The 24125-nt window shown below is 30.0% G+C and overlaps 1 protein-coding gene and 1 long non-coding RNA gene across 4 annotated transcripts in view; one reads left to right on the top strand and one right to left on the bottom strand.

The window, feature by feature from the left end:
- Eph (Eph receptor tyrosine kinase) overlaps positions 1 to 24125 on the bottom strand; it is a 307148-nt gene that overhangs the window by 113705 nt on the left and 169318 nt on the right. The gene's annotated exons all lie outside the window — the stretch shown is intronic.
- Positions 1128 to 7101, top strand: LOC147806170 (uncharacterized). Its single transcript, XR_015428752.1, has 4 exons — positions 1128 to 1256; positions 4179 to 4228; positions 4658 to 4738; positions 6846 to 7101. It is a non-coding gene; the product is annotated as an uncharacterized LOC147806170 (long non-coding RNA).

The following is a 24125-nucleotide window of genomic DNA, read 5'->3' as shown; positions in this document are numbered from 1 at the left end:
TATATCTGTACAAATATAAAAGCAATTTCGCTGTTTTTTTTCTTCTTATTTTTTCATTTTGGAACAAATTATTCAAAAAATGTTATTTTAAAATCATAAAAAGCACACAAGCAATTTATTTATTTATTTAAACTTTACTGACTTTGGTAATAAGATAAAATAAAATAAATCAGAATATGTTTCCAAGTACTAAAAAGATCAGTGTTTAATGCCCTTAAAATTCCCGAAAAGCTTTTAAAAACAATGCAAAAGTTACGAAATGTTCTTATCATCTACTTTGAAAAACAATACATAAAAACTAAAGATTAATTTTTATTATATTTTTTTTTCAAAAATTAATAAAAAATGAAACAAAAGTAATGGAAAACCACTTCTTAGTTCGATTAAATATATTATTTACGAATCATCGTAGAATAAAAAGTTTAATTATTGTTTTGTTAAAATCCAAATTTATTTCCTCTTACTTATCCTTAACAATTTCAGTTGGTTTTATAAATTAAAACTATCGTCGAGAGTTTCAAGAATACTTAAAGATATTAAAGTTATTTAAAGAGGTTAAAGATATTTAAGGAGATTAAAGATTTTTCTAAAGATATTACAGGACCACTTAAATTTCTGTTTTTGAAGTATGAAACATACAAATGATTTCATTAGAAATAAATATACAAATGAAAAATACATACAGATGAAAAATTTAAATCTTTAAAAACTGTTGGAAAATTTAGTTGTTGGGATTCCTAAATCGACTTATTTTCACTCATTCTTTTGAATTACAATCACTGAATTTTTATATCGAATATTAACTTAGAATTAATTTTTATATTCACTTAGAATTAAAAACTAACTATAATTAGAATAAGCGCTTCGTATAGCAACGACAATTCACAAAAAAAAAACACACACGCTCTCGCAAAACGCTTAGTGCATACACTGTTAGAAATTTCTCGGAAAAGATGGTTAAATAACAATTTATTTCATTGTTATTTCACCATATTCAAACAAAACAGTCAAATCACCATAAATAATATGGTAATCAAACTGTTAACTGTAAAAAAAATCGTCGATTGATCATTTTAACCAAATACGTTAAAACAACTGTAAATTTATTCGCGCTATCTAGGTCTTTCGCCATAGAGAAGCGTTAGAAGCTCAAAGCTCATGCGATAATGGAAATATAAATATTATTCCAAATCGCGTGAGCTTTGATGGAATGCATGGGATCTCCATCACCATTGAGCAAGACTAAGATACAAAATGTAAGTATTTCATCATCAATTATTTCATGTTATTATATATTGTATTTAAGTTTGAATCCCTCGTAAAAATGTAATTTTGAGTACATGTGTTCTTATGCAGTGTCAAGTGATAAGTAAGCGCCATTGCACTTCAATATTCTACTAGCGACGAACTTTGATTTTCGAATGAAAACACAATTCTTAATTAAATATATTATTACTATTAAAGTTTATTCATTGCATAAGAAATATTATTCGTGAAAGTCTAATACAGTGTTTCCCAACCTTTTTTGTACCATGCCCCACCTAAGCCTTTCTAAAATTCTATGTAACATATACATAATTTTTAATATAAGAAAATCGAATTGTTCATTTAAGAAACTTAGGAAATTGCTAGCGAAACAAAATAAGTAAATTTTCAGAACATATAATAAAAAATTCAAATTCGGAATAATTTTAATAAAGATTTTTCTATAATTATTTAATATTTTAATTTAGTGAGATTCTTGCCCTTGATGCTTGCTGCACATAGATTTTATCTTAGGTTCCAATTTGGTTAGCTTCAGTCTCAAGTCTCCCCATTGTGTACGATTTCTTTTTTTTACCAATGAAATCATTTACAGCACTAAATCCACATTCAGCTAAATATGCAGTTGGAATCGGTAACAATAGTTTTCTTGCACATTTGATTGAATTTGGGTATTAGTTTTTTGTTTCCTCTGGAAGCCATGACATCACTCATTTCATATTAAATAAAGTTTTAACTGACTAATCATTTTCCATTTCTGCAAGTTCTTGATATATTAGACAAATCCACTAACATGGACTGCAACATCCATGTTGGTATATAAATTTGTTTTAAATCAGAATATCTTTCTCTTAAATCAGCCGATAGAATTTTCAGATGATAGACAATAACAAGTAAAGCGGTATCGTTTACTTCACATTTTTGGAGCCAATGAAACTGTTCAAAATTTTTGTTGTTAATATATTTCTGACATAACTCAATAAGGGTAATGAAGCCAAGTATCTTCGTTTTTGCATCAACAAGAGTTTTATTGGTTCCTTGAAGTTTCTTATTTAATATATTCGGTTTTTCAAAGATATTGGCTAAATAACTCACAAATGCTTTACCATCGACTGTAAACAGATACTTCATTTCAGGTTTATCGCCTTAAAAATCCTTAAGTCACATAATATTTATTGACTGCAATTATTTAAGAATTTATTATTGTATTTTTGTAGTATATTTGTAAGTCGTATTTTTTTCTGATTCTTATTTTGTTATCCTAAATTTGGTAGTTTGAAATTCATTTGGCACATTGGTGATAGTGGCAGCACAGATCCTTGTATGGACTTATTCCCTAAATTATTTTAAGAAGTCTTTTTACCTCAATATATATAATTAACATTTGACCTTGTGATAAATTAAAAGTTTTGATTAGTTCTGTTCTATACTAAATATTAAAATGAACTTGATGACATTCTGGTTACTTTTGATAGTATGAACCAACTCAAAAACTCTTTGCTTTAATAAATTTGTCGAGAAAAAAAACTGATTGTTAATAATTAATATTAAATGTTTATCTGATTGAAACAGCAAAAGAGGTTAATGCTACCTTGGTTGATAGTTTGCGAATTAACCGTAAAATAAAGTTCAGAATATTATAAAGTCTTCTTAATGATTCCAATTTATTAAAATAGTAGTAAAAGGCATATTTTTTATGAAAAAAGTGACAGTGTGACAACTAGCTAGTGAATTGCCATTTGTTATGTTTAGTGCCTTAAAGTAGGTGGTGACTGTTAATTTTGCACAATACTGTACAATATTGACAAAATTATACTGGAAATTATAAAAGTGTTCTCTTCTAAACAAAATAATAATTAAAAATAGTAGGTTTTGAATTTAAAAAACAGTTTTTTCTTTCTTTTATGTTGAAATTGCTTTTCTTGCACTTTAGTGGAGCAAATTATACTTCAGTTATATTTATTTTATATCCGTTGTTGAACAGCCATCCCAATTTTTGGGTTTATGACAACAAATGTTCAACTCCGTTGCCATGTAATTTTGAACCAATCCAGAAGACAAGAAAACTCCTGGATCAGTACTCCCAGAAGTATTGATTTGTTACAAAATCATGAGGGACTTAGAGACTCGACAGATTTAATGTTAATCAGTCACCATTTACTACACATGGAGTCTTCGGCTGGCATGGGTCGAACCCACGAACTCTTGGACATGTGCCCTGGGCCCTATCGACCAAGCTATCCCAGCCTTTTATTTCAGTTATAGTTAGTCTGGTACATCCATTATGTACAAAAAATTTCTTTATTTATTTATTGTGTTTTTTTTTTCAGGCCGACTACTAAACCTGAACATACCTAAGTACTGAAAAAAGAGTCAAATTAAAAAAAATTTCTAGTTTTTATTTGTTTTTGTAAAGTGTAGTAGTGTATTTAGTGATTTTACACAATTAATTCCTTTTTAAAATTCTCATATTCATGATTTAGTCTTTATTTTCTAGCTTTTATCCCATTAATTGCTGTTACAACATATCTAGTGTGTTCATTTTTATTACTTAAATTCACTTTAAGTTATTTTAATGTAATGAGGCAAGGTGCTATATGTTTTTACAGTTTGCAAAAGTGAAATGTAGGCTAAATTGAAAATGTGATGAATAATAATTTAAAAGCAAAATTTATAATGTATCATTGCATATTATCTGTATATGTAATTATGTAAGTTACTCATCTAGAGTGTACTATCTCCACATGTCAACTCATAGACATGAGTTCTGTGTTAAATTTAAGTGTAACTCGTTAGTTGCAAATAAATTAATTTGCTGTTTTACTATTAATAAGTTTATTTAAATGTAGATGTATTTCAAACTTATTATGTATGTACTTAGTGTAGATACATCTAAATAGTTAATTTTCTTTCAGGTCTTCAAACCACTTGATCTGCAATCGTTACCAAAGCATCCATGTCTTAGGTAATTGTGTGATCCACAAACATAGAGTTTCAATTTGCCAGTGACTAAAAATGTCAATATATTTTTAGTTTAATTTTAGCTATTGTTTAAAAAGAGAAAAATGATTAAAAGAATTAAAATAATTCATCTGGGATATTTCTCTCCCTATTTAAACTTGCATATTGAATTTTATGAGAATAAATGTTGTAAGATATTTTTATTAATAATTGAGAAAATTAATTAGAATTTTATAAAATTTCTCACTGCTGGGAGATGTATCTCCACACGTTTGAAATAATCTATATCTAATATTTGTTGTCTTAGCATTTGAATGTTTTCAGAAATGTTTAAATTTAAAATTTTGTGAAAATTATAAATTAATTTATAAGATAATGTATTTTTTTATTCTCATATCACTCATTATTATTATTTTTTTTTTTTTAATTTTAGGGACATCAATGTTGAGGTGTGAGGAACTATGGATGGCATAGCCGTAAACACCAAATTTTTTGCGTCTATTACATATTAGAGGTACTAAAAATTTCATTGATTTTTCTTGTATTTTTCTTCTTCTCCCCCTCCCCTAAGCTCTAAAGTTCTTGAGCAAAAAAAAAAAAAAAAACTTTTAGCAAATCGTTAGAATGCCACAAGACCTATAAACATGACTTTTTATACCATTCTTCCAATTGTTGCACAAAAATTTACCTGATGTGTGTTTCAATATATTATTCATTAAAACCAATTATATTTTAAATAAACCTATGATTGGAACAATATCTTATCAGAATTGCTGTTTATGATTAAAATTTAATTATTAATTCAAATAGTTCTAACTAATTACAAATGAATCTCAATTCAGTTAAGGGATGATCCATCAGTTATTTTGTGCTTTTTATCATAATGTAAACAACTTAAATTAACTGGGGTCTGTTTAGAAGAAATTTGGGTCCGTTAACGGACCCTTCACAAAATATCTTTTCATAACAACAGACCCTTCACAAAATATTTTAACTTAAAAACGGACCCTTCACAAAATAATTTATCTTTTAATCGGACCCTTCACAAATTTGTTTATCTTCATTATTGTTTTGCTAATCGAATAAGACCTTCCCGGGGGGGGGGAGACAGATGTAAACAAACTAAGTTTTGTCTTCGGCAGACGCTTCTTCCTTTATTCGTCCGAAATAAATATTCTGCGTTCAGCAGTAAAAGCTGAATACGAAATATTTGTATGTTGCTCCTCTCATTTAGTTGCAGCAATTGCTGTTTATTTTTGAAAATTTAATTTTTTTAATTTATTATAATTTTACAGTGTTAAGCATAATCTTGTCTGTCTTTACAATTTAAAAACTCCTTGGAAAAGTTTTTTTGCAATAACGGACCCTATTTGCACAAATTCACAAAAGCAGACCCTGGTTGAAAGAATGTGACTTAACGTTTATTTTATATTCACAAATTACGAGTAATTTTTTCACAATTTTACAAAAAAGGACCTTTCACAAAATGTCTGGGCAGACCCCTGATTAAAGATTAGAAGCTCTGATTTAACTCACGATTTTTTTTTTTTTACTGAAATCAAATCACTAATAAATCAAATATTACGATAAATAAGTTTAATTATGAGAAATTTTAAGTATTTTGTTATATAAATTAACAATAGATTCTGCTTGGATGTGCCTTCGCCTTTTTTTTTTTTTTTTAATTATTATGCTCTACTCTTAATAGATTAAATTTAAAAATGTTTGCAGATTAAGTCGGTTAAACAAATGTATGTGACTTTCCAATATTCTATAATTGTTTGCTTTCTCATGTGAAAATGTCATATCTAAAATGTTAGAAATAACTGAAAGTTACAATTCCTATGTTAGTAAAATATTTTAAACAAAATGAGGCTGTCACTAAAACAGTAGTGTTGTATTATGTTTTAAGAGCTTAAAAAGCTGCTGAATATATGCTATGTATCAATTTTATTCATTGAGTGTTCATACTGATTGAGAATAGATTCTTTTTGCTACAGATAACACATATTTACACATTTTTTTAATCTAGTTCCGAGGTAATAAAATAAATTTGTTCATTTACTTTTGCATCAAGTTGCATTTGGCTTGGTCAACCTTTCTGTGCTGAGTTTATTAACAACTAACTGGTTTCTCTAATAATTAACAGTCTATAACTAATAATAAACTTATCAATTTGTATAAATGTTTATGGTAATTTCTAATTTGCCTTTCAGTTGCTTTTGTTGATAGCCATTTTTTTAGCTTTTTGCTTTTATTTTCTTACATATGTGTATGTTGAGCGTTTCTAAATAAAAGGATTCTCCATGAAAACTTGGTATTAAAATAGTATTGAAAATATTTTTGACTTCGTGGAGTTTTTTTTTTTTTTTTTTTTTTTCATTTTCCACAATATGAGATTTGAGATATGGTGTGGCAAGGTTTTCTATTTTGGCTAAATTTGTTTCTTAAAAATCAGTATTTGGTATATTGATAGCAGTAATGTTTGTCTTGCAAAATTTTCAATAGAAAAAGTCAGTTTGCTATTATATTGAATTTTATCATAATTATAGTTGTTTCTGAAGCATAAGAAAATTGATGTACATGAAATTATTTTTTACTAATTTTAACATATTTTTCAGGTGCTTTGTTAGAATAAATCCAGTGTCTGGCTCCAAAGTAGAAAGGGAAAAGATTGTTTATCAGAAATTCACTCAAGATTTTAAGCTTTCTATCTATGACAGTTGGGTGAAAGATTGTCGACATTAATAAATTCATCAATTTTTTATTCTTTCCTTCATTCACAGGGTGCGTAACATTTTAAAAAAGTGTTTAAAGGTGTTTATTTTGCATGAAATGATCTGTAGAAATTAATAAAGTCATTTTTGTTATTTGTAATTGTTTTCTTTTCATTATCTGCAATTTATCAACATGTTTATGAAGTTTTAATAAAAAAAACTTTATTTTACTTAAAAAGTTGAAACAGTTGATGTTAGAATTACCTAGTTTAGTTTTGAGAATAACTTAACTTTCAAAAATTGTGTTATAAATTGTTCTAATTATCATTTATATTCTGTTTTCGTATACGTTAAATGATATATCTTGAAGTTCAGTATCTAACCAGTTGAAAATTTCATTCTTATTGGCCTTATGCCAAACAAGCAATAAGGACCCTGTTGTTGTATAGTTCCTATTCAGGTAGACAAGCAATGTTAAGAAAATGGTCACCCGACAGGCCTTAGGTTACCATTAAATTTATTAAGTTCCTCCGCCAGTGTAATTTTATAGCTGCGAACTATTTTCATATTTCTTAGAAAAATTTAAACTATTTCAGCACCTAATCTGTTTTCTGAAATCTTGGTCACTAATATTATAGAGTTAACAATTTACTAAACAGTTTTAATAAGCTATTTGCATCTTCTGATCGTAATTAAATGTTTTAGTCTCATAAATTTATAAACGGCTTAATGTTAATTTTTTTTACCTGTGTTAGTTCCAATTAGAAAATAAATCGTAAAGATTCCATACATATTCAGTGACATTCCATATGAAACAATTATTCTATTTTATTGTTAATTATTCTATTTATGATAGTTATCTCTTTAGCCCGAGATGTTGTAAATAGTTTCTAAACCATAGACTTTTATATTTACTGTTATTGAACAATACTAAACTATACGGTTATAAACAAATTAAATTCTTTAGACCTGGTTAATTAACCGTATTAGGTGTATACAGTAGTACAACCGTTTATTTTTGTTAACATTGTTTTTTAACCGTGTTTGTTGTAAACAGTATTAAATCCGTAAAGGTAAATAACTTTTCTCAGCCGTAAACTTTACGGTTAATCGGATGGACAGACTGCTGCCGTTCCTTTTACCGTAATTTTGGAAAGAAATTTTTAACAGTGTAGAAACATCGAATGCAAAGATGGTATTTTTTCTTAAGTCAAGCTCAGTAATATATTCATATAAAAAAGATCTAGTGTCGTGGGGTAGCTCAGTAAATAGATCGCTCACTCCCATTGTGGTATCCCAAGTTCGAATCCCAGCGATGGCTGGTTTATATGGCTCCTGACTCGCACCAACTACAGTGCTGACATAAAATATCCTCAGTGGGAGACGGATCATGAGTTAAAATCTCCTTGCCGTCGGGCTAACCATAGGAGGTTTTTGTGATTATTCTCTCCGTGTAACGCAAATGCTGTTAAGATTCATCCCTAAGTTAGTTAATTCTCTTGTCTTCTATATTGGGTACAAAATGACAAGGCTATGGTATTGGACAATTAAACCCAAAAATGTGTTTTCTGCTCAGACTCGGTTATAAAATAAGATCTTAAATTCAGACACAAGGGGAAACAGAACAAGCAGAATTCTTATCTCATTTGGTAATTTGGCTACTCCACAAATTTCAATCTTTAAAATAATTAAATTTCACTGTTTCTTTTGAACTACAACCAAAATTTTGAAATTTACAATGTTGAGTGAATTCTCAGAATGGTCGTTGTTATAAATATAAAACTAACTATAGTTAACATACGCTTCATTTAGCACCGACATATCAAAATAAACAAAAATTTATAACCACTTGCACGCAACGTTCACAATGGCATCGGATGCAACGATGGCGTCTTTGCCCAAAATAAACTCAACAAAGTATCCATATAAATAAGAATTTAAATTTAGACACTTGCGGAAACAGAAGAGCTAAATTCTTATCTTATTCGGTGATTTAAATGGCGACTTTGTAAATTTCGATCTCTATATTAGCTAAATTCCCCTAATTAGTTTGAATTAGTTAAAATTTATAAACATTAAGAGAAATATTCACTATTGTTAATTTAACATAAGCTACATCAAGCTCTAAACATTTACGCTTCGCATTGCACCAACATATCAAAATAAACAGTGATTTATGTACACTTCCGTCAAGCAGCAACGTTCACAATAAACATGGCATGCAACGATGGCGTCTTCGCAGAAAATAAATTCAACTAAGTACTCAATATAAACAAGAGCTTAAATTTAGATACTGGCGGAAACAGAACGAAACGAAAACGACAATCAACTCAGCAAAGCATGACATCAGTTTTGTTTGCACTAATTCAAACGATGATGTTCCCACGGAAGAAAACAAGTCAATTATGGTATATTAGACGAAACTTAAAACGGACAATTGCTCGCTGTTCCACTTGTAACAGGTAAGAAAAATTCAAATAAGCAAAAAGCAGATGGTGGATTCCTTCCGAGAACTGGATGTTGCAGAAAATAACCATTGTTGCAAAGAAAGACTTTCCTGCTGCCAGATTATTCTTTTTTTTTTCTTTCCTCGTCATTTTCTTTTACCATGAGAACGGCCCCCTCAATTTAAAAAAGATTCTTACGCGTCCTCGAATCTGGGTATTTTGATGCTAATTAAACAACCATATGGAAAACGGTGAATGGGACTCAGGGGAATATTAAGGGGATGGTGGAGGGAGAAAAAAAATGTTGAAAGAAAAGAAACGCCCCTTATAAACGTTTTACCCTGTATTTGATGATATGCCGTCAAAACATCAAAGAAGACCCCTGAAGCCAGTCGACAAAGTCAGTATATTTTATACAAAGTAAAAATGTGAAGGGTCATAAAAAATGGCTCGATTTTTTTTCCTTGATGAAAAAATAGCATAAGTATAGCAAATTTTACTATTAAGATTTAAATTTTTTTTTTACATTTTATTGAAATATGTATGCTTCATATACTACATTGAAAAGTAGACTTGTAAGAGGACGATATACCACGGGAGAAACTTTTCATGGTAAATTCTATATCTCCATCAATGGTATTTTGAAATTAAGAGAAAAGTGATATCCTAGAATTAACCATGAAGTTTTAATGATGATAAAAAATTTTCAAAATGCAAAAATGCTAACAAATCCTTTCAACAAATCAAATTATTAAAACTGATTACTACCTAACTGCATAATCCTGCCATAATTTGTTAGCATTTTGATAATTTGAAATTTATATTCAACGTTGAAACTTCATGGTACACCTGACCACACTTTTCTAGAAACTTTAAATTTTAAATTACTAATGCACGTGGAGCACAATTTGCCATGAAGGATTTCTCTAAATTACTAATGCACGTGGAGCACAATTTGCCATGAAGGATTTCTCTAAATTACTAATGCACGTGAAGCACAATTTGCCATGAAGGATTTCCCTTAGTTACTAATGCACGTGAAGTTCAATTAATTTGCCATGAAGGATTTCTCTAAATTACTAATGCACGTGAAGTTCAATTAATTTGCCATGACGGATTTCTCTAAATTACTAATGCACGAGAAGCACAATTTGCCATGAAGGATTTCTTTAAATTACTAATGCACGTGAAACACAATTTGCCATAACGGATCTCTCCCACTCTTCCTCTTTTTCCCTCTGGTGTTTAAAAGGTTATTTTTTTAGCAGGATTATCATCGCTATATCGAAATACATGTCCTAGCCACCTTATTTGGGAAACCTTCATTCATCTTTACCATGTATGATCCATCCGGTTTTAACTTCTTAAGATTTCTGAACAGTAGTTAATTTTTACGGGGTGGTATATATATATAATGGGCATTGCACGAAAAGTTCTTGTGACATCAAATTTTAACTATACTATAGTTTTGAAATTTTATTTCTCAAAAACTATTCGTCCGATTTCGTTCAAATTTTAAAATTTTGCCGCCTTATATAATTACATTCCTTAAAATGATGTTAAAATTAGTTCTATAACCTTACAATTCAAAATATTTTCGATTATTATTAAATAAATATAATAAAATATAATTATTAAAATCTATTTTTCTGCATGAAATTATCTTTGCATAAGTGAATTTTATAATTGTGCGCAAAAATTTTTGATTAGGCAAAACTTCCAACCACTCTCCTGATCAAACTAATCATTTTTTACTTAAACATATTTCCCAAATTGAGAATGCGGCTACTCGCTATATTATTAAGGCAAGGCAATCCAAATCCATCGAATAAAAGGTATGTTTATTCAGAGAAAGTGTGTTCTTGTGTCTCATTTCATAACTTAAAATATCGTCACCACTTGAAAGTTAACGCAATTAAGGTTATAAATTAGCATGTTAATGGTTCGAGGTTTGGTCTTCAAGCCATTAAAAATATTCTCCCTTCCTTTTTTTTTTCGCAATATACATTCCCACCTCCTCTGAAAATTTAGAACTAAATTCGCAATGATTCTTCTAACATAAAATAATTCATATGAATTATCTAATTGTTAATCAACAGTTACACCGGAAGAGCTAATCAGACACGGCTATGCAGCGTAACAGATGTCCGTTATTACGTGTGCACTCTACCGGTATTTAATACCCTAATTCAAGGTCAGAAAAAAAAAGCACAACATGAATTCGAAAATGCTTTGGATTGCCGCAAAGATCCACTCTTATTATTTATCCTAGAAAGAGAACAAACAAAATAAAACGGGGCGACCCTGTCCATTCTTCGCCAGTCAAGCCTAACACCAAGTCTCAGTTCATGGCAAAAAGTGAACTCTATCGAAGCGTCCCTCCCTTCAAATCAGACAACTTTTGTCATTCGCTTTAACCTCACCTGGAAGAAAAAAAAATATAACTATTCTTTTATTCGATTTCATTAAAATCTTGTGGCTGATGGCCCCGCGACAGGTATCTTGTCTTGTGGTACAGGTGCGTAAACACAGCAGGATTTGAGTGAAAACAGAACAATGGAAGTGCGTTGGCGGATCACGTGATCGGGATTATTTTACCGAATTTTGCATAATGAAGCACGCTGAATTATTTGGGCGGAAGAAAATAAATATTCAGCTGAGAAATGTTTGGGTTTGCTCACCTTACTATTATTGTCATTTAGAAGATATGTAAACAGAAGAAATGCTAGTGTTTCCTGTAACAAGACATTTCGGATCTGTTACGTATAGCACTTGTTGCGAAAGCAAGATGTTACTTTTAAAGGTGTCTTGCAAAATTAGAGCAACAGCTTGTGAATTGACTGCATTATAAATATATCGATTTTTCTACAATGCTGTCCATGTCGATGGACAAATAATTGAGAAAGAAAAAAAAAACGAAATATGTAAAGAAGGAAATCATAATATATTTACATTTTGATGGTCTATTGCGACTAACAAAAAGTGTTGTTATAAATTAACGAGGAGACTAATTGGACTAGCGACTGACTCTTTGCAACATTGTAAAATAATAATACCACTCTCAGAAATAAAATTCTCACTTTTGACTGTTCAGCAATTTAGAAGCTATATTTCGTTAATTTTGAGAATCATTTCGTCGCGAAATCACGTGATTTCTGACGAAACGCGAACTCTCAAATATATGAGCTAGTGTTGCTTTCTCAACTCAAAACCTCATAGTAGAGCATTGGGGCAGATTGTTAACTAGAAAGAAGACTAGATGTTCGAATAAAAAGTGAAAATAAATTAGAAAATTAATAATAGCCATTTAGCCGTGAACAAATATTTTTTTTAAAACAACTTTTCCAATTTTGCGCGGGAACAATAACAAAGGGTAAAATTTTTAATCAGTTATCCCAATCGATAATAGTTTTTTTTTTTTAAGAAATAAGATAACAAGCATTTAAAATTACAATGAAAAGGGAAAGAAAAATAAAAGAAATTTCCCATATTCCAATTGGAAAAGCATTTTTAACACAATAAACTACAAAGGAAGGGAAAAAATATTAAGAATAACAAAGAAAAAGAACGAAAAACTGTAAAAAAAAAAAAAGTTGAGAAGGCTCCAAAAAGGTAAAAACTGTTAAGAGGATGATACTATAAAGAAAGCAAAAAGAAGGGATTTGGACTGCCAGGCAATTCAGTCATCCGACCAGACAGACGAATCCGGTTCGAGCAACGAAGCGAAGAAAGAATATAGAAAAATAATAAAGGAAATAAAAAAAGATATCCAGCAAGGAGATGTCCATGTCCAACAGGGAAGATGTTATCTGCGGACACCCAATAAAAAAAAAAATATCAGAAAATTTTCTTTTTCCAATAGGGATGGGGTGGGAGGAAGTTATTTTATTTGTTCGAAAAAAGAGGGGGTGGGATGCAGCAATAGACTGCTCTTTTGTGAGCAAGCATCAGAAGCTGACTATGAATGGAATGAGGAGAGAGAGAGAGAGAGAGGGAAAAGAAATAGCTCTCGAAGTCGTATTCTGTAAGAATATTTTCTTTTCTATCCATTAGCAAAAGTTGAATGAAATTGCTTTTAAAAGCTATTAAATTGATTATGTTTTAGCTGAAGATTTTCGGAACTTTTTAAGAGCTAGGAAAACTTCACACTCTGCATGCTGGTAGTTTAGAGGAGATTTTCGCAGTGGGAGATCATTGAGTCTGAGTCTGACCTTTTGAAGTTCAAATGAATAACTTCCGGAAAACAGGATTGGAAGAGTACCAGTGAAAGAAATGAGAGAATACTGTGAGAAAAAAAAACGATTTCATAATAATTAGTACTGCCGAATAATAAGTTAGATGATTAAATATAGTTAGATATTGGATCTTTTCAGAGCTTAAAAAGCTTCACACTGGTAGTTGGAGAAGATTTCCACAGTAAAAGAATCATTCAGTCTAAGCCTAACCATTTAAATTTCAAATGAATAACCTCCGAAAAACAGGAAATGCCGGTGAAAGAAATGAAAGCGTATTTGGTTGGGGAAAGAAGCGATTTAGTTCAATTTTTCATAAACTATAAACTAGTACATTCATTTGATAAGTTGAATGGTGAAATATAGTTAGGTATTGGACCTTTCAAAAATTCATGCTGGTATTTTAAAGTTAACCGCAAGGGGAGACATCGAAGTCTGAAGGTTAAAGTTCAAATGAGTAACTTCCGGAAAACAGGAATCGGTGAAAAGTTCCGAAAAATAGGAATAGTTAAACTATTTCAGTTCACAGAGTACGAAAGATAAGGTTACATTGCGCCAAACACTAAAGTTATTATGAATAAACCTTAACAGTTATTTCTGAAAATTTATGGTAAAAGAGCCAGTACTTTTTCCTGTGGTTTCAATTAATACTAAAAATTTAAGGAAGAAAAAAAAATAGAATATAAATGAAGAACTGTTTAATCAATCACAGTATTCGAACCCAGGAAATCAACAACCCCTTTAACATAATACACAATGTAAACGGTTTAATCAACCACAGTATTCAAACCCAGGAAATCAACAACCTCTTTACCATAATGTCACACAATGTAAACGGTTTAATCAACCACAGTATATGAACCCAGGAAATCAACAGCCCCTTTACCATAATGTCACACAATGTAAACGGTTTAATCAACCACAGTATTCGAACCCAGGAAATCAACAACCCCTTTACCATAATGTCACACAATGTAAACGGTTTTAAAATTGGGTAAAACATGTTAGGATCCCGGATGTTGCGTCATGAGTGTATAAGAAACAAACAGTCATAGCCTACATGAGAAGCTATCATTAAAAAAAAAGATATCATAAAAATTTCCATACAATTTACAGCAGCAGCTAAAAATACTGCTGAGACATTATTTTAAAGTAATGTTTATCTTTTAAAAGGTCATAGAATTTTTAGGTACGTCCAATATAACGAAACCAAAACAAAGCCTATTTTTTTAGACAATTTCAACCCAAGCAAATACCAAACATTTGTTCATACGTAAAATAAACTCTATGGTTAAACGGAATGGAATGTTTATCTAATGACCAATGAACACATCAAGTCCTTGTATTCAATAAAACGAATCAAGTTAATTTAATTTAGATACCAGCGTTTCCCTTCACTTATTATACTGAAGTCGGATGAACAATTCTGTTTTGAACAAACCCAACTTTTATGAATAACCTAACTGCACACCTAATTTAATCGCTTCTATGAAACATGGAAAGTGAACAAAGTCAAAACGCATTATAAAATTCATTCCAGAAAAGAATAATATCACAGGTGATTGGTTAAGAAAATAAATTACAATAAATTATGTGCCTCGCAAGCAAGGTCACCTTCATTTAACTCCTTTGGTTCATTAGTTTGAATTTCAAAGGATAACAACTAATAAAAATTTAAAATCAATGACGCAACACATTGAAAAAATAGCAGATTCAGAGGAAAACCAAAGCTCACCAAATAAAAAAAGTAGTCATCTATAGGAAAATCATGGCAAGTGCTATATAAAGTTGTTTTACGAAGACTCTGTAGTCGCATGAAATGGTATCTCCTTGCGAATAATACGCTGTTTTCATAACTGAGGTGACTTTGCAACAGTTACTAATGACTAAGGCCCGGATTTTGATGACATATGCATTTTTTTGCATTTTTTGCATTTTTGGACATTTTTTATCCTTTAGAGCATTTTTTTTAGATATATAGGGCATTTTTCATTAAATTTTTTGGCTTATTTTGCATTTTAAGACAATTTTTCAATTTTTTTGTTAATTTTTTCCAATTTTTATTATTTTTTTTATCATTTTTTTATTATTACACTGGCTTCCAAACAGTGAAGAAAATCTCTGGGATATTAACAGGTGAAGCAGCATCTTTTCAAATTGAAGAAGAATTGTCAGTAAGTGAGACCGTCTTTTTCAAAGTACGCACCAATAACATCAGTAGACGTTGAAAGAAGCTTCTCCAGGTATAAAAATTTACTTTCAGACAAGAGACGCTCGTTTACATTTCAAAATATCAACAGAAAAAATTACATAATCCAATGTAATTCTGATATTTAGTAATATTATGAGATGGAAATTGTTATATTCATTAAAGTTTCTATACAAAATGAAAATGTTTTGGAGTCAATATATTTTCCTTTTTTTTTTGTTATTTTAGGATATAAGACATATTTTTCAAACTTTAATGAACGTAGAACAAGTATTGCATTGCTTTATATTTTTTGAAATGACTCATAATAATTTTAAAGAGTAAAACATTGCTTTAGTTAAATATTTTTACTTTATTTAAATCATGTCATAAGGCATTTTTAGCGCAATTTTCGCACTTTTTAAGGGCATTTTTTGCATTTTTAAGGACATTTTTTGCATATTTTTAAGGCATTTTTTGCACTTTTTAAGGGCATTAATTGGGATTTTTTAGGTCATCAAAATCCGGGTTCTACTATTGACCGTTAAGGCAAGTTTAGCCGATCTTTAGTCTGAGCCCGCAATGTTTATTCTGTAACTTCAATAGGGAGAGGAGTCACAGTTTTGAGAAAATGAAAAGCATTTAAGGTCTAATTTTTTAATATTTAGAAAATTACTCCCATGCTGCATTATTTGGACTCAAAGTTTTGCAAAAAAATGGAAATATGGCAGTGACTTTGATAATTTTTTATCTGGGTGGGAAAACGTCGCCAAATCGGCGACTTTTAAATAAGTTTAACAACTTTTAAAATATTTTAAATATTTGTCAGTTGTAAAGTTCAGATAATTCTTTATAGTAAGATAGCATATACAGTTTAAAATTATAGCTTTGCTTCAAATAAGGCACTTAAAATGTGGCCTTTTTTATCTTAGGCGAAAGAGCTTTGAAAACCAATGTTAATATCGAGTAGCACTGCATCTGGCTGCTTGAAGTTTGTTATGAAGTTAGACTACAAGAAAGTTCCAACATGTCCCACAAATTAATTACCGGGTTCAAGTATGAGCATTTTGTAGGTAAATAAAATTCAATAAGGCGTTCATGGAACAGTCTTATATTCTTCAAGCCCGATGAACATTATTGTTGCCATCTTGAAAAAAAGGGTAAGAACAGCATGAAGATATTACAATACCTGAATGTGAATGGTTCATGTAATTGTAAGTGGTCACCTCTGAGAGCATGCCCAATCTATATTAAGAAAACACTCCCAAATCATCACAGATCCACCTGCCGGCTTGAACCTGATTCTAAGATTTCAAAAAGGGGACCGGTTAGCTTACATTTATTGCAAATATTTCTTGCCAAAAGATATTTTTGAAGCCAAGCTTGCAGGATAAAAAATTATAATGGCAATACCAGATTGCGTAACCATTGACAACACCATTACGATTTAATATTTGAGAAAATGTATTTATATAAATTTCTGTCTCCTTTGAAAGATTGAAATTCAAACAATATAGCATAGTAATTTTTTTTTTATTTATATTGGCACATGGTAGGACTTATATAATTCACGCGTGCTTCAAAACTCTGGAAAATTCCCAAATATCTTACGCAATTTCTGTCGATTTGACCAGTATAATGAGTTAAAATTAAGAATCAATTGTAGGTGCACTAAAAGTTCTTATTTTCATTTATTTCTTTTTCATCAATTATTAAATAACCAAAATGCCCGCAGTTGCCAGCTATTGTCGGGATGGCAACCCAAAATTGTCATCCAAGACGGCTAATAATTAAATAAATTTATTTTTATGCTCAGAAGTTTGTCTTTCTTGATATTTTTGTTCTGTTATTAGAAAGGAAACAAAGAAACCAGTTAAAATGAGACGCAGTCACAGCAACAAAATAAAAATTGAGGTTAGACAACATAAAATGCAATGACTCTCAAGCGGGAACAATTTTCTTGGAAATTGAAGCCCAAAAACGAAAATATTCATTGGACTCCGCAAAAACACTTCATTTTGGTACACAAGGCTTGCATTACGTTTTCACGGCGAACAGTCCGATTTTCAAAGATTTACTTTTTTTTCCAGAATTGTAAAATCTATATATTCTTCTCTTTTTTGCAGACTCAAAGATACGAAGAGAAAATTGCTTCTTATCACAAAAAATCCTCACCATCAAAAGATGGTTTTTCCTTCTGCGAGCGTTCTACACTGCGCTCATTTTCTCCAGGAATCGAAAGAAGAGTTTAAGAATTGAATTTAGAATCGAAAAAGAAGTACTACATTTCAGAGCAAAAGTGAAAAATATAGAAGAAAAAAAAATTCGAAAGGAAAAAAAAAAAAAATGAATGCTCAATCTGTTCCGTTATAAAAGTCCCGCGAGGAATGTTTATGGCGTCTTCTCGAACTTTACTCCCTCGCAAGCCCCACCTTTTTTTCCAATTTAAATCTCTGGCTTCAGGTCACTGCGTCCGAACAGAATGACCGGTCGGCTCGAAAGAAAACTCTCGGTTCAAAACGGAACTCTGAAATCAAATGAAATAAAAAATATGAAAAAGAAAAACAAAAAGAATTTTTTTCTTTAAAAAAAATAAGAACAAAAAAAAATTATTCTTTAAAAAAAAAAAAAAGTTAGGGTGGAGTAAATTGTAGCTCAAAGGAGACCTGGGAGAATGGATTCTGGAGTTTTATCGAGATTTTATTTTTATTCTTTTATTTTCACGCCGAAAGTTAGAAATATAAAACGAAATATTTTCTCTCGCTGCCGTTTTCTTTTCTTCGGTTAAAGACACAGTAGTTCCTGAAACGTGAGAAGAGAAACTGATTCTTCTGAACCATGTGTTCAAGTAACAGGAGATGTACGAATTTTTCTATAAAAAAAAAATCTGTCCCCAATTTATTCTGAGTTTGCATCAAATTGAGAAGTTTAAAATCAGTAATCCTCCAGAATACGGTAACTTTATCTAAAAATGTATACAATTGGCAGAAACCACGCGAGGAAATAACAGATGGTAATTAACAAGAAGCATAAGACACACATTTGTTTGGGTTGTTAATACGACCAGTGATATCTTTTTACTTTAATTTCGACAAGAATTATAAAAATATATATTCCGAATTCGGGGATGGAAAACTCCAAAAATTGTGAGAATGAATACTTTGTTTCGAGTTAATACCTAATTTAGAGTTCATACACACTTTAAAGATGAATGAAATTTAAACACCAATCATTTTGAAAACTTACACCAAACTCACGTGCGTTTAATGCTTTTATAAATTATTTCCACCGATTTTGGTGTACTAGTGGAAATCGTCTGATGATAGCCTTCGATTGTTTACAATCGAGAACGAGAAGGTGAAAGTTAGTTTTTGCCTCCCACGCTGCTGAACATTTCGCAGAAACAGAAGTGTGGTTTTTCTCTACTGCGCTTTGGTCTAAAATAGTTTCCACTATTTTTGGTGTTAAAGTACATTGTTTTTTTTTTTCACAATTAAAAAAGATAAATACTTTTACACTTTCTTCTTAAAAAATTATCTCATCAACAAGGCTGTTATAATTTTATTCAAGAAAAAAAAAAAAAAAAAAAAAAAAAAAAAAACGGAACAGGTTTAATTTTAAATTTTTTTTTTATAATTACATTTCATTAAATTTTTTTACAATATTTATTGTAATAATTGCATTTTATTACAAAAAAAATTTAAAAATTGAAATATTTATATTTCCTTTACTTCTATTTTCTACTGCGCTTTAAAATATTTAATTAACCTTTTTCAAATCACGCACTGTTTAAAAATGCAAATAATGTACTTAATTATTCTCACAAAAATGTGAGATACTAATTCATAATATAATTGAAGCTATTTTTATAACAAGATATAATCTATAATATTTTCAGAATCACAATTCAATAAAATTGGAAAATAATTTATAAAAATATACTTTACGTATCATTTTCCCAAGTTTGGTGAGTCTTGTTCAATACGGTTTCAAATAGTTTGTTCTTTTTAAATACAACTAAATGAACAAAAATTAATGGTATTTATTAATGTAGTCAGACTTGATCTAAGACTATAAAGAACAAAAAAAAAAGAATAATAATAATGAATAAAACCCAATTAATTTTGAAAGAAGAAAAAAAAACAATAAAACCCTGAAAAGTTGTGAGTTTGGTTCCTCTTGGGGAGAAAAAAAAACCGAGATTTTTATAACTCTGCTCATCAATTTGTGAAGGAAAAAAAATGTTTCAACCAATTTTTGCTTCCTCTTAACTATAAACAAAAAGTACGTCAAATGTGAAAAAGATTCAAAATAAACAAAAAGTTCAGTTCTGGCAACCACAATGACAACTGTCCCTAAACCTGGATAGGACAATATTTAGAGAAGACAGCCAATAAAATCCCATCAAGCATTCTTTAACAAGCACTAACTACCGATGACATCGAAGGGTGCATGTGACCAGAGAAAGAGAGAGCCAATCAACAATTGAGGATGCTGTACACATATAAACTCAACCCGTAACGAGATGATGACAATGAAAAATAAAAAAAAAAAGAAGGAAGAACTTTCCCACTTTCCTAATGAACCCTAAATAGAATGACTTCCAGAGCTCAGAATTTCATTTTATTTTTTTTCTTCTCTTGACGGAAAACGGAAATCATTCCAATAATGTGTGGAAAAAAAAAGCAAAGGTGTTAGGACAGATGGAGTGAGAAAGCTTTAGTCGAAAATGAAGCTTTAACGATTCAGAGAGAAACTAAAAGTATGACGTCTAATACTTTCACCATCAGACCATTTTCACGCCTGGCTGTCGATTGGCATTGAAAAAAGAAACAGACTGGATCCAAAACATGCCAACTTTTCTTCGCTTTGGAAAATCTTCTTCATCGGAAAGAGCACTGAACCCTAATTTTACTTTTCTATCCACTAACAAAACAGCTTAATAAGTTTACTTAACGCTACATTTACTTCTACAGAAGCTGTGAAGTTTTAAGACACATTGTAAAAGTACTACTTAAAATATCCTGCTATACTTAGGCCAAAAATTACTTAAAGCTTCATTATAAATAGGCTTTTTCTAACTGCAAAGTCTAATTGAAGAGCTTAGTTAGAAAAAGGTTCTAGAAGATTTTTATTTTTTATTTTTTTATGAATTTAGGAACATCAGCTTAGAAAAGTCTTCAATAAACTCCTTTCTCATTAAAAATTACCTACTTAAACTTGTAGAAAAAAATTAAATTCTAGGCCTACAATTGAACATAACACTTTCTTAAACCTTAAATGGTTCCAAATGATACTTTTGTACATTTAGGAATATTAGCTTTGTAAAATACAGGACATGTTCGATAAGTAACCTTTTTCATACAAATGTCCGCATTTTTTAATAAACTTGATGGGGAAAAAACAAATTCTTAGTATACAGCAAAACATAACACTTTTTTTTTAAAACTTAAAATGGCTCCAAATCATATTTTCGTAAATTTAGTAATATTTTCGTAAATTCGTGAAGCTTTAGAAAATACAGGAAACTATTCATTAAACACTCAGAATTAATAACCTTACAGAAAAAAATAAAGTAAACAGCTGAACAGAAGACTTTTTTTTAAAACCAAAAATGGTTCCAAATTTTAAAAAAAATCCCCTTTCTTGACTTGCAGAAAATTAAATTTGAAACATAAGTTTATAACAGTACTATAAGTCTATAATAATAAACTTTCAGAAAAAAATTAAATTCTAAACATTAAGTCTATAAAAAACGGTAACAACACCAGGAAATGAGGCAAACATATTTTACATTCAGTAAAAATAAATAATATTTTTGGTATCCTTAATTACTAAATAAGATTTAAAACGAAATGAATAAAAGGAATTGAAAAAAAAAATAACCAATTTAAATTTAAAGGTAACTAATTTACGGCCAAAAAGTTAATTCACGACAAAAGAGATAATAATCCCCAGTTCTCGGTATGCAAACAACCATTTCCTTACAATTAAAGCCAGAAGAATATACATTTTAAAGAAATCTAAAGCTTAAATAAGTTCTCAAAGAAGAAAAACAGGATTTTAGAAGGTTCAATTTTCAACGAAATTAATTGAATACCTCAAATCTTTTCTGCAATAATGAGGAAAAAATAAAACACACACGCACGCTCACACACACAAAAAAAATTATAATAAATAAAATCTCATTCATTTTCTACTAGAGAATCACACACAAAGAAGACGCTTTAAAATGTATGAAAAATAAATTAACTGACATAACGGAATAAGCAAGCTTTTGAAGTAAAAGAGACAGACGATAATTTAAAAACAGGTAAAATTCTTTTTATTAAACATTATTTCTGTAGTTGATTCATTAAAATTTTTATTTTTCGCTTATTTATAGTCAGAACAAGCGGAAATTAAAGCTTAAAATAAATGCGATGATAGGTTTAAATAAATTCAAAAGAGGGAATATTTTTAATGATAATGAAACATTTCTTTAAACAAAGAAATTTATTTTAATACGAAATAAATATTTAAAAAAAAAAAAAAAAAAAAAACTGAAGTCATGTGTGAATTTAAACCGTGCCGCAAAGAAATATTTTAAGAATAATACGTGAAGTGTTTACATTATAAATAAATTTTTTGGTTCTTAAAAGGTTACAGCCTAACCCCTTTATTATGAACACGGAATATTGTGAACACGTGGTTTTAGAGAACGTTTTTTTAATGATCCCGACCGAACTGTTATTTAACTAATGTCATTACATTTAACTGGTAGTTCGTTAATAGTGGACTCAAGTTATTGCACAGAAATTCAAACTTTCAAATGCAACTTTCTTCAAAAATGATGGAAATAAAAAGATATAAATCTAAAAAATTCCTAGGAATGATGAAAATAGATAAACGTAAAATAAACTTATTTTGGATATAGTAAAACTATATTTATAGTATACGTATAGCAGGGTCTGCAAACGGTTCAATGTATCGGGGTTATATAGTTACAAAAAATTTATTTGAAAAAAACTTTTTTTTAGAACTTTTATTACTTGCGGGGATATAAATCGAAAAAGCTATAATAATTTAAAAATTGAGAAAAGTAAATAATGATTTGTCTGTACAATTTTATGCAAATAATAAGTCAAATTTAAGCACTCTTAAAAGTCATTGAAAAACTTATTTTTAACTAAACATAAAAGCCCAATCTGTAAAACAATAAAATTAAATAAACAAATAGATGAATAAAATAAAAAAGATGATGTTTATAAAGGAAACTTCGAGCAGTGAAAAACTGACAATCAATGAATATCTCTGCCACATTTACTATCTGCCACACAAATTATGAAACTCATTTTCAAATAACCAAATGAATATTACAGGATATACACCGAAGAGCCATTACATTATGACCACCCTGCTAATAACATGTAGGATCACCTTTAGCCCTCAAAACTGCTAGCATCCGCCGTGGCATTGATTCCACAAGGTGCTGATAGGTAGTCCTGAGGTATCTGGTACCAAGCGCTCACCAACTGGTCCTGCAATTCCCTCACATTGCGAGGGGGTAGCGTGGCAGCACGAATTTGGTTTTCCAAGTAGGACCACAAATGCTCTATTGGATTAAGGTCAGGTGAATTAAGAAATACAGGAACATACTGTGCATGGTGGAATTAATGTTTTCTCTGTCTGGGAGCACTGCAGCGGTTGAAGGAGGCTTTTCAGCAATGAACTTACAAAAAAACACATTACGTACTGGTCTTAAACAAGAAGAGTTAAACGCAATTATGAACATCTACCTAAATGGAAAACCCCTCTCAGATTTCTGTGCAGAAGCCTCTGTAAATCATTGGCTTGATTTTGGAACTGGCAAACGTCATATTTGATTCATTTAAAAAACGCAGTACCCCAGATAACTTGACCTTTGTCATTTAAATTATTTCATAAAAGAAATACTAGGTTTTGCTATTAGTAACCTAGTATTTCTTTTATTACTGTATAATGCAATCCTAGTATTTGTAATCCTAGTAACTACTAATTCATTGTGCAATTTATATAAATGTTAGTAATAAATAAGTGAAAATTATATTTTTTTTTACTTAGAAGCTACGGGTTAGTTTCAAAGGAGGACGGGTACATTGTTGGACAAGGTAAAATAGACTCGGGGACGGGTAAAATTTCTGAGTCTTTTCGAGCCCTGGTATAATATACAACACATCCAGAAACATTATCATCTACATTATAATAATATATCTGAAAAAGCGCTACTCAATTTCGTGTAAGAACTAATTTCAGCATGAGCCAATGGCAAATGATAGTGAATTCTTTTCGTCAACAT

The sequence above is a fragment of the Parasteatoda tepidariorum genome, chromosome 8 (assembly GCF_982258835.1).
Source record: "Parasteatoda tepidariorum strain Cologne lab strain chromosome 8, Ptep-v5.0, whole genome shotgun sequence".
Lineage (NCBI taxonomy): Eukaryota > Metazoa > Arthropoda > Arachnida > Araneae > Theridiidae > Parasteatoda > Parasteatoda tepidariorum.
This window is presented reverse-complemented; position numbering and strand designations above follow the sequence as displayed.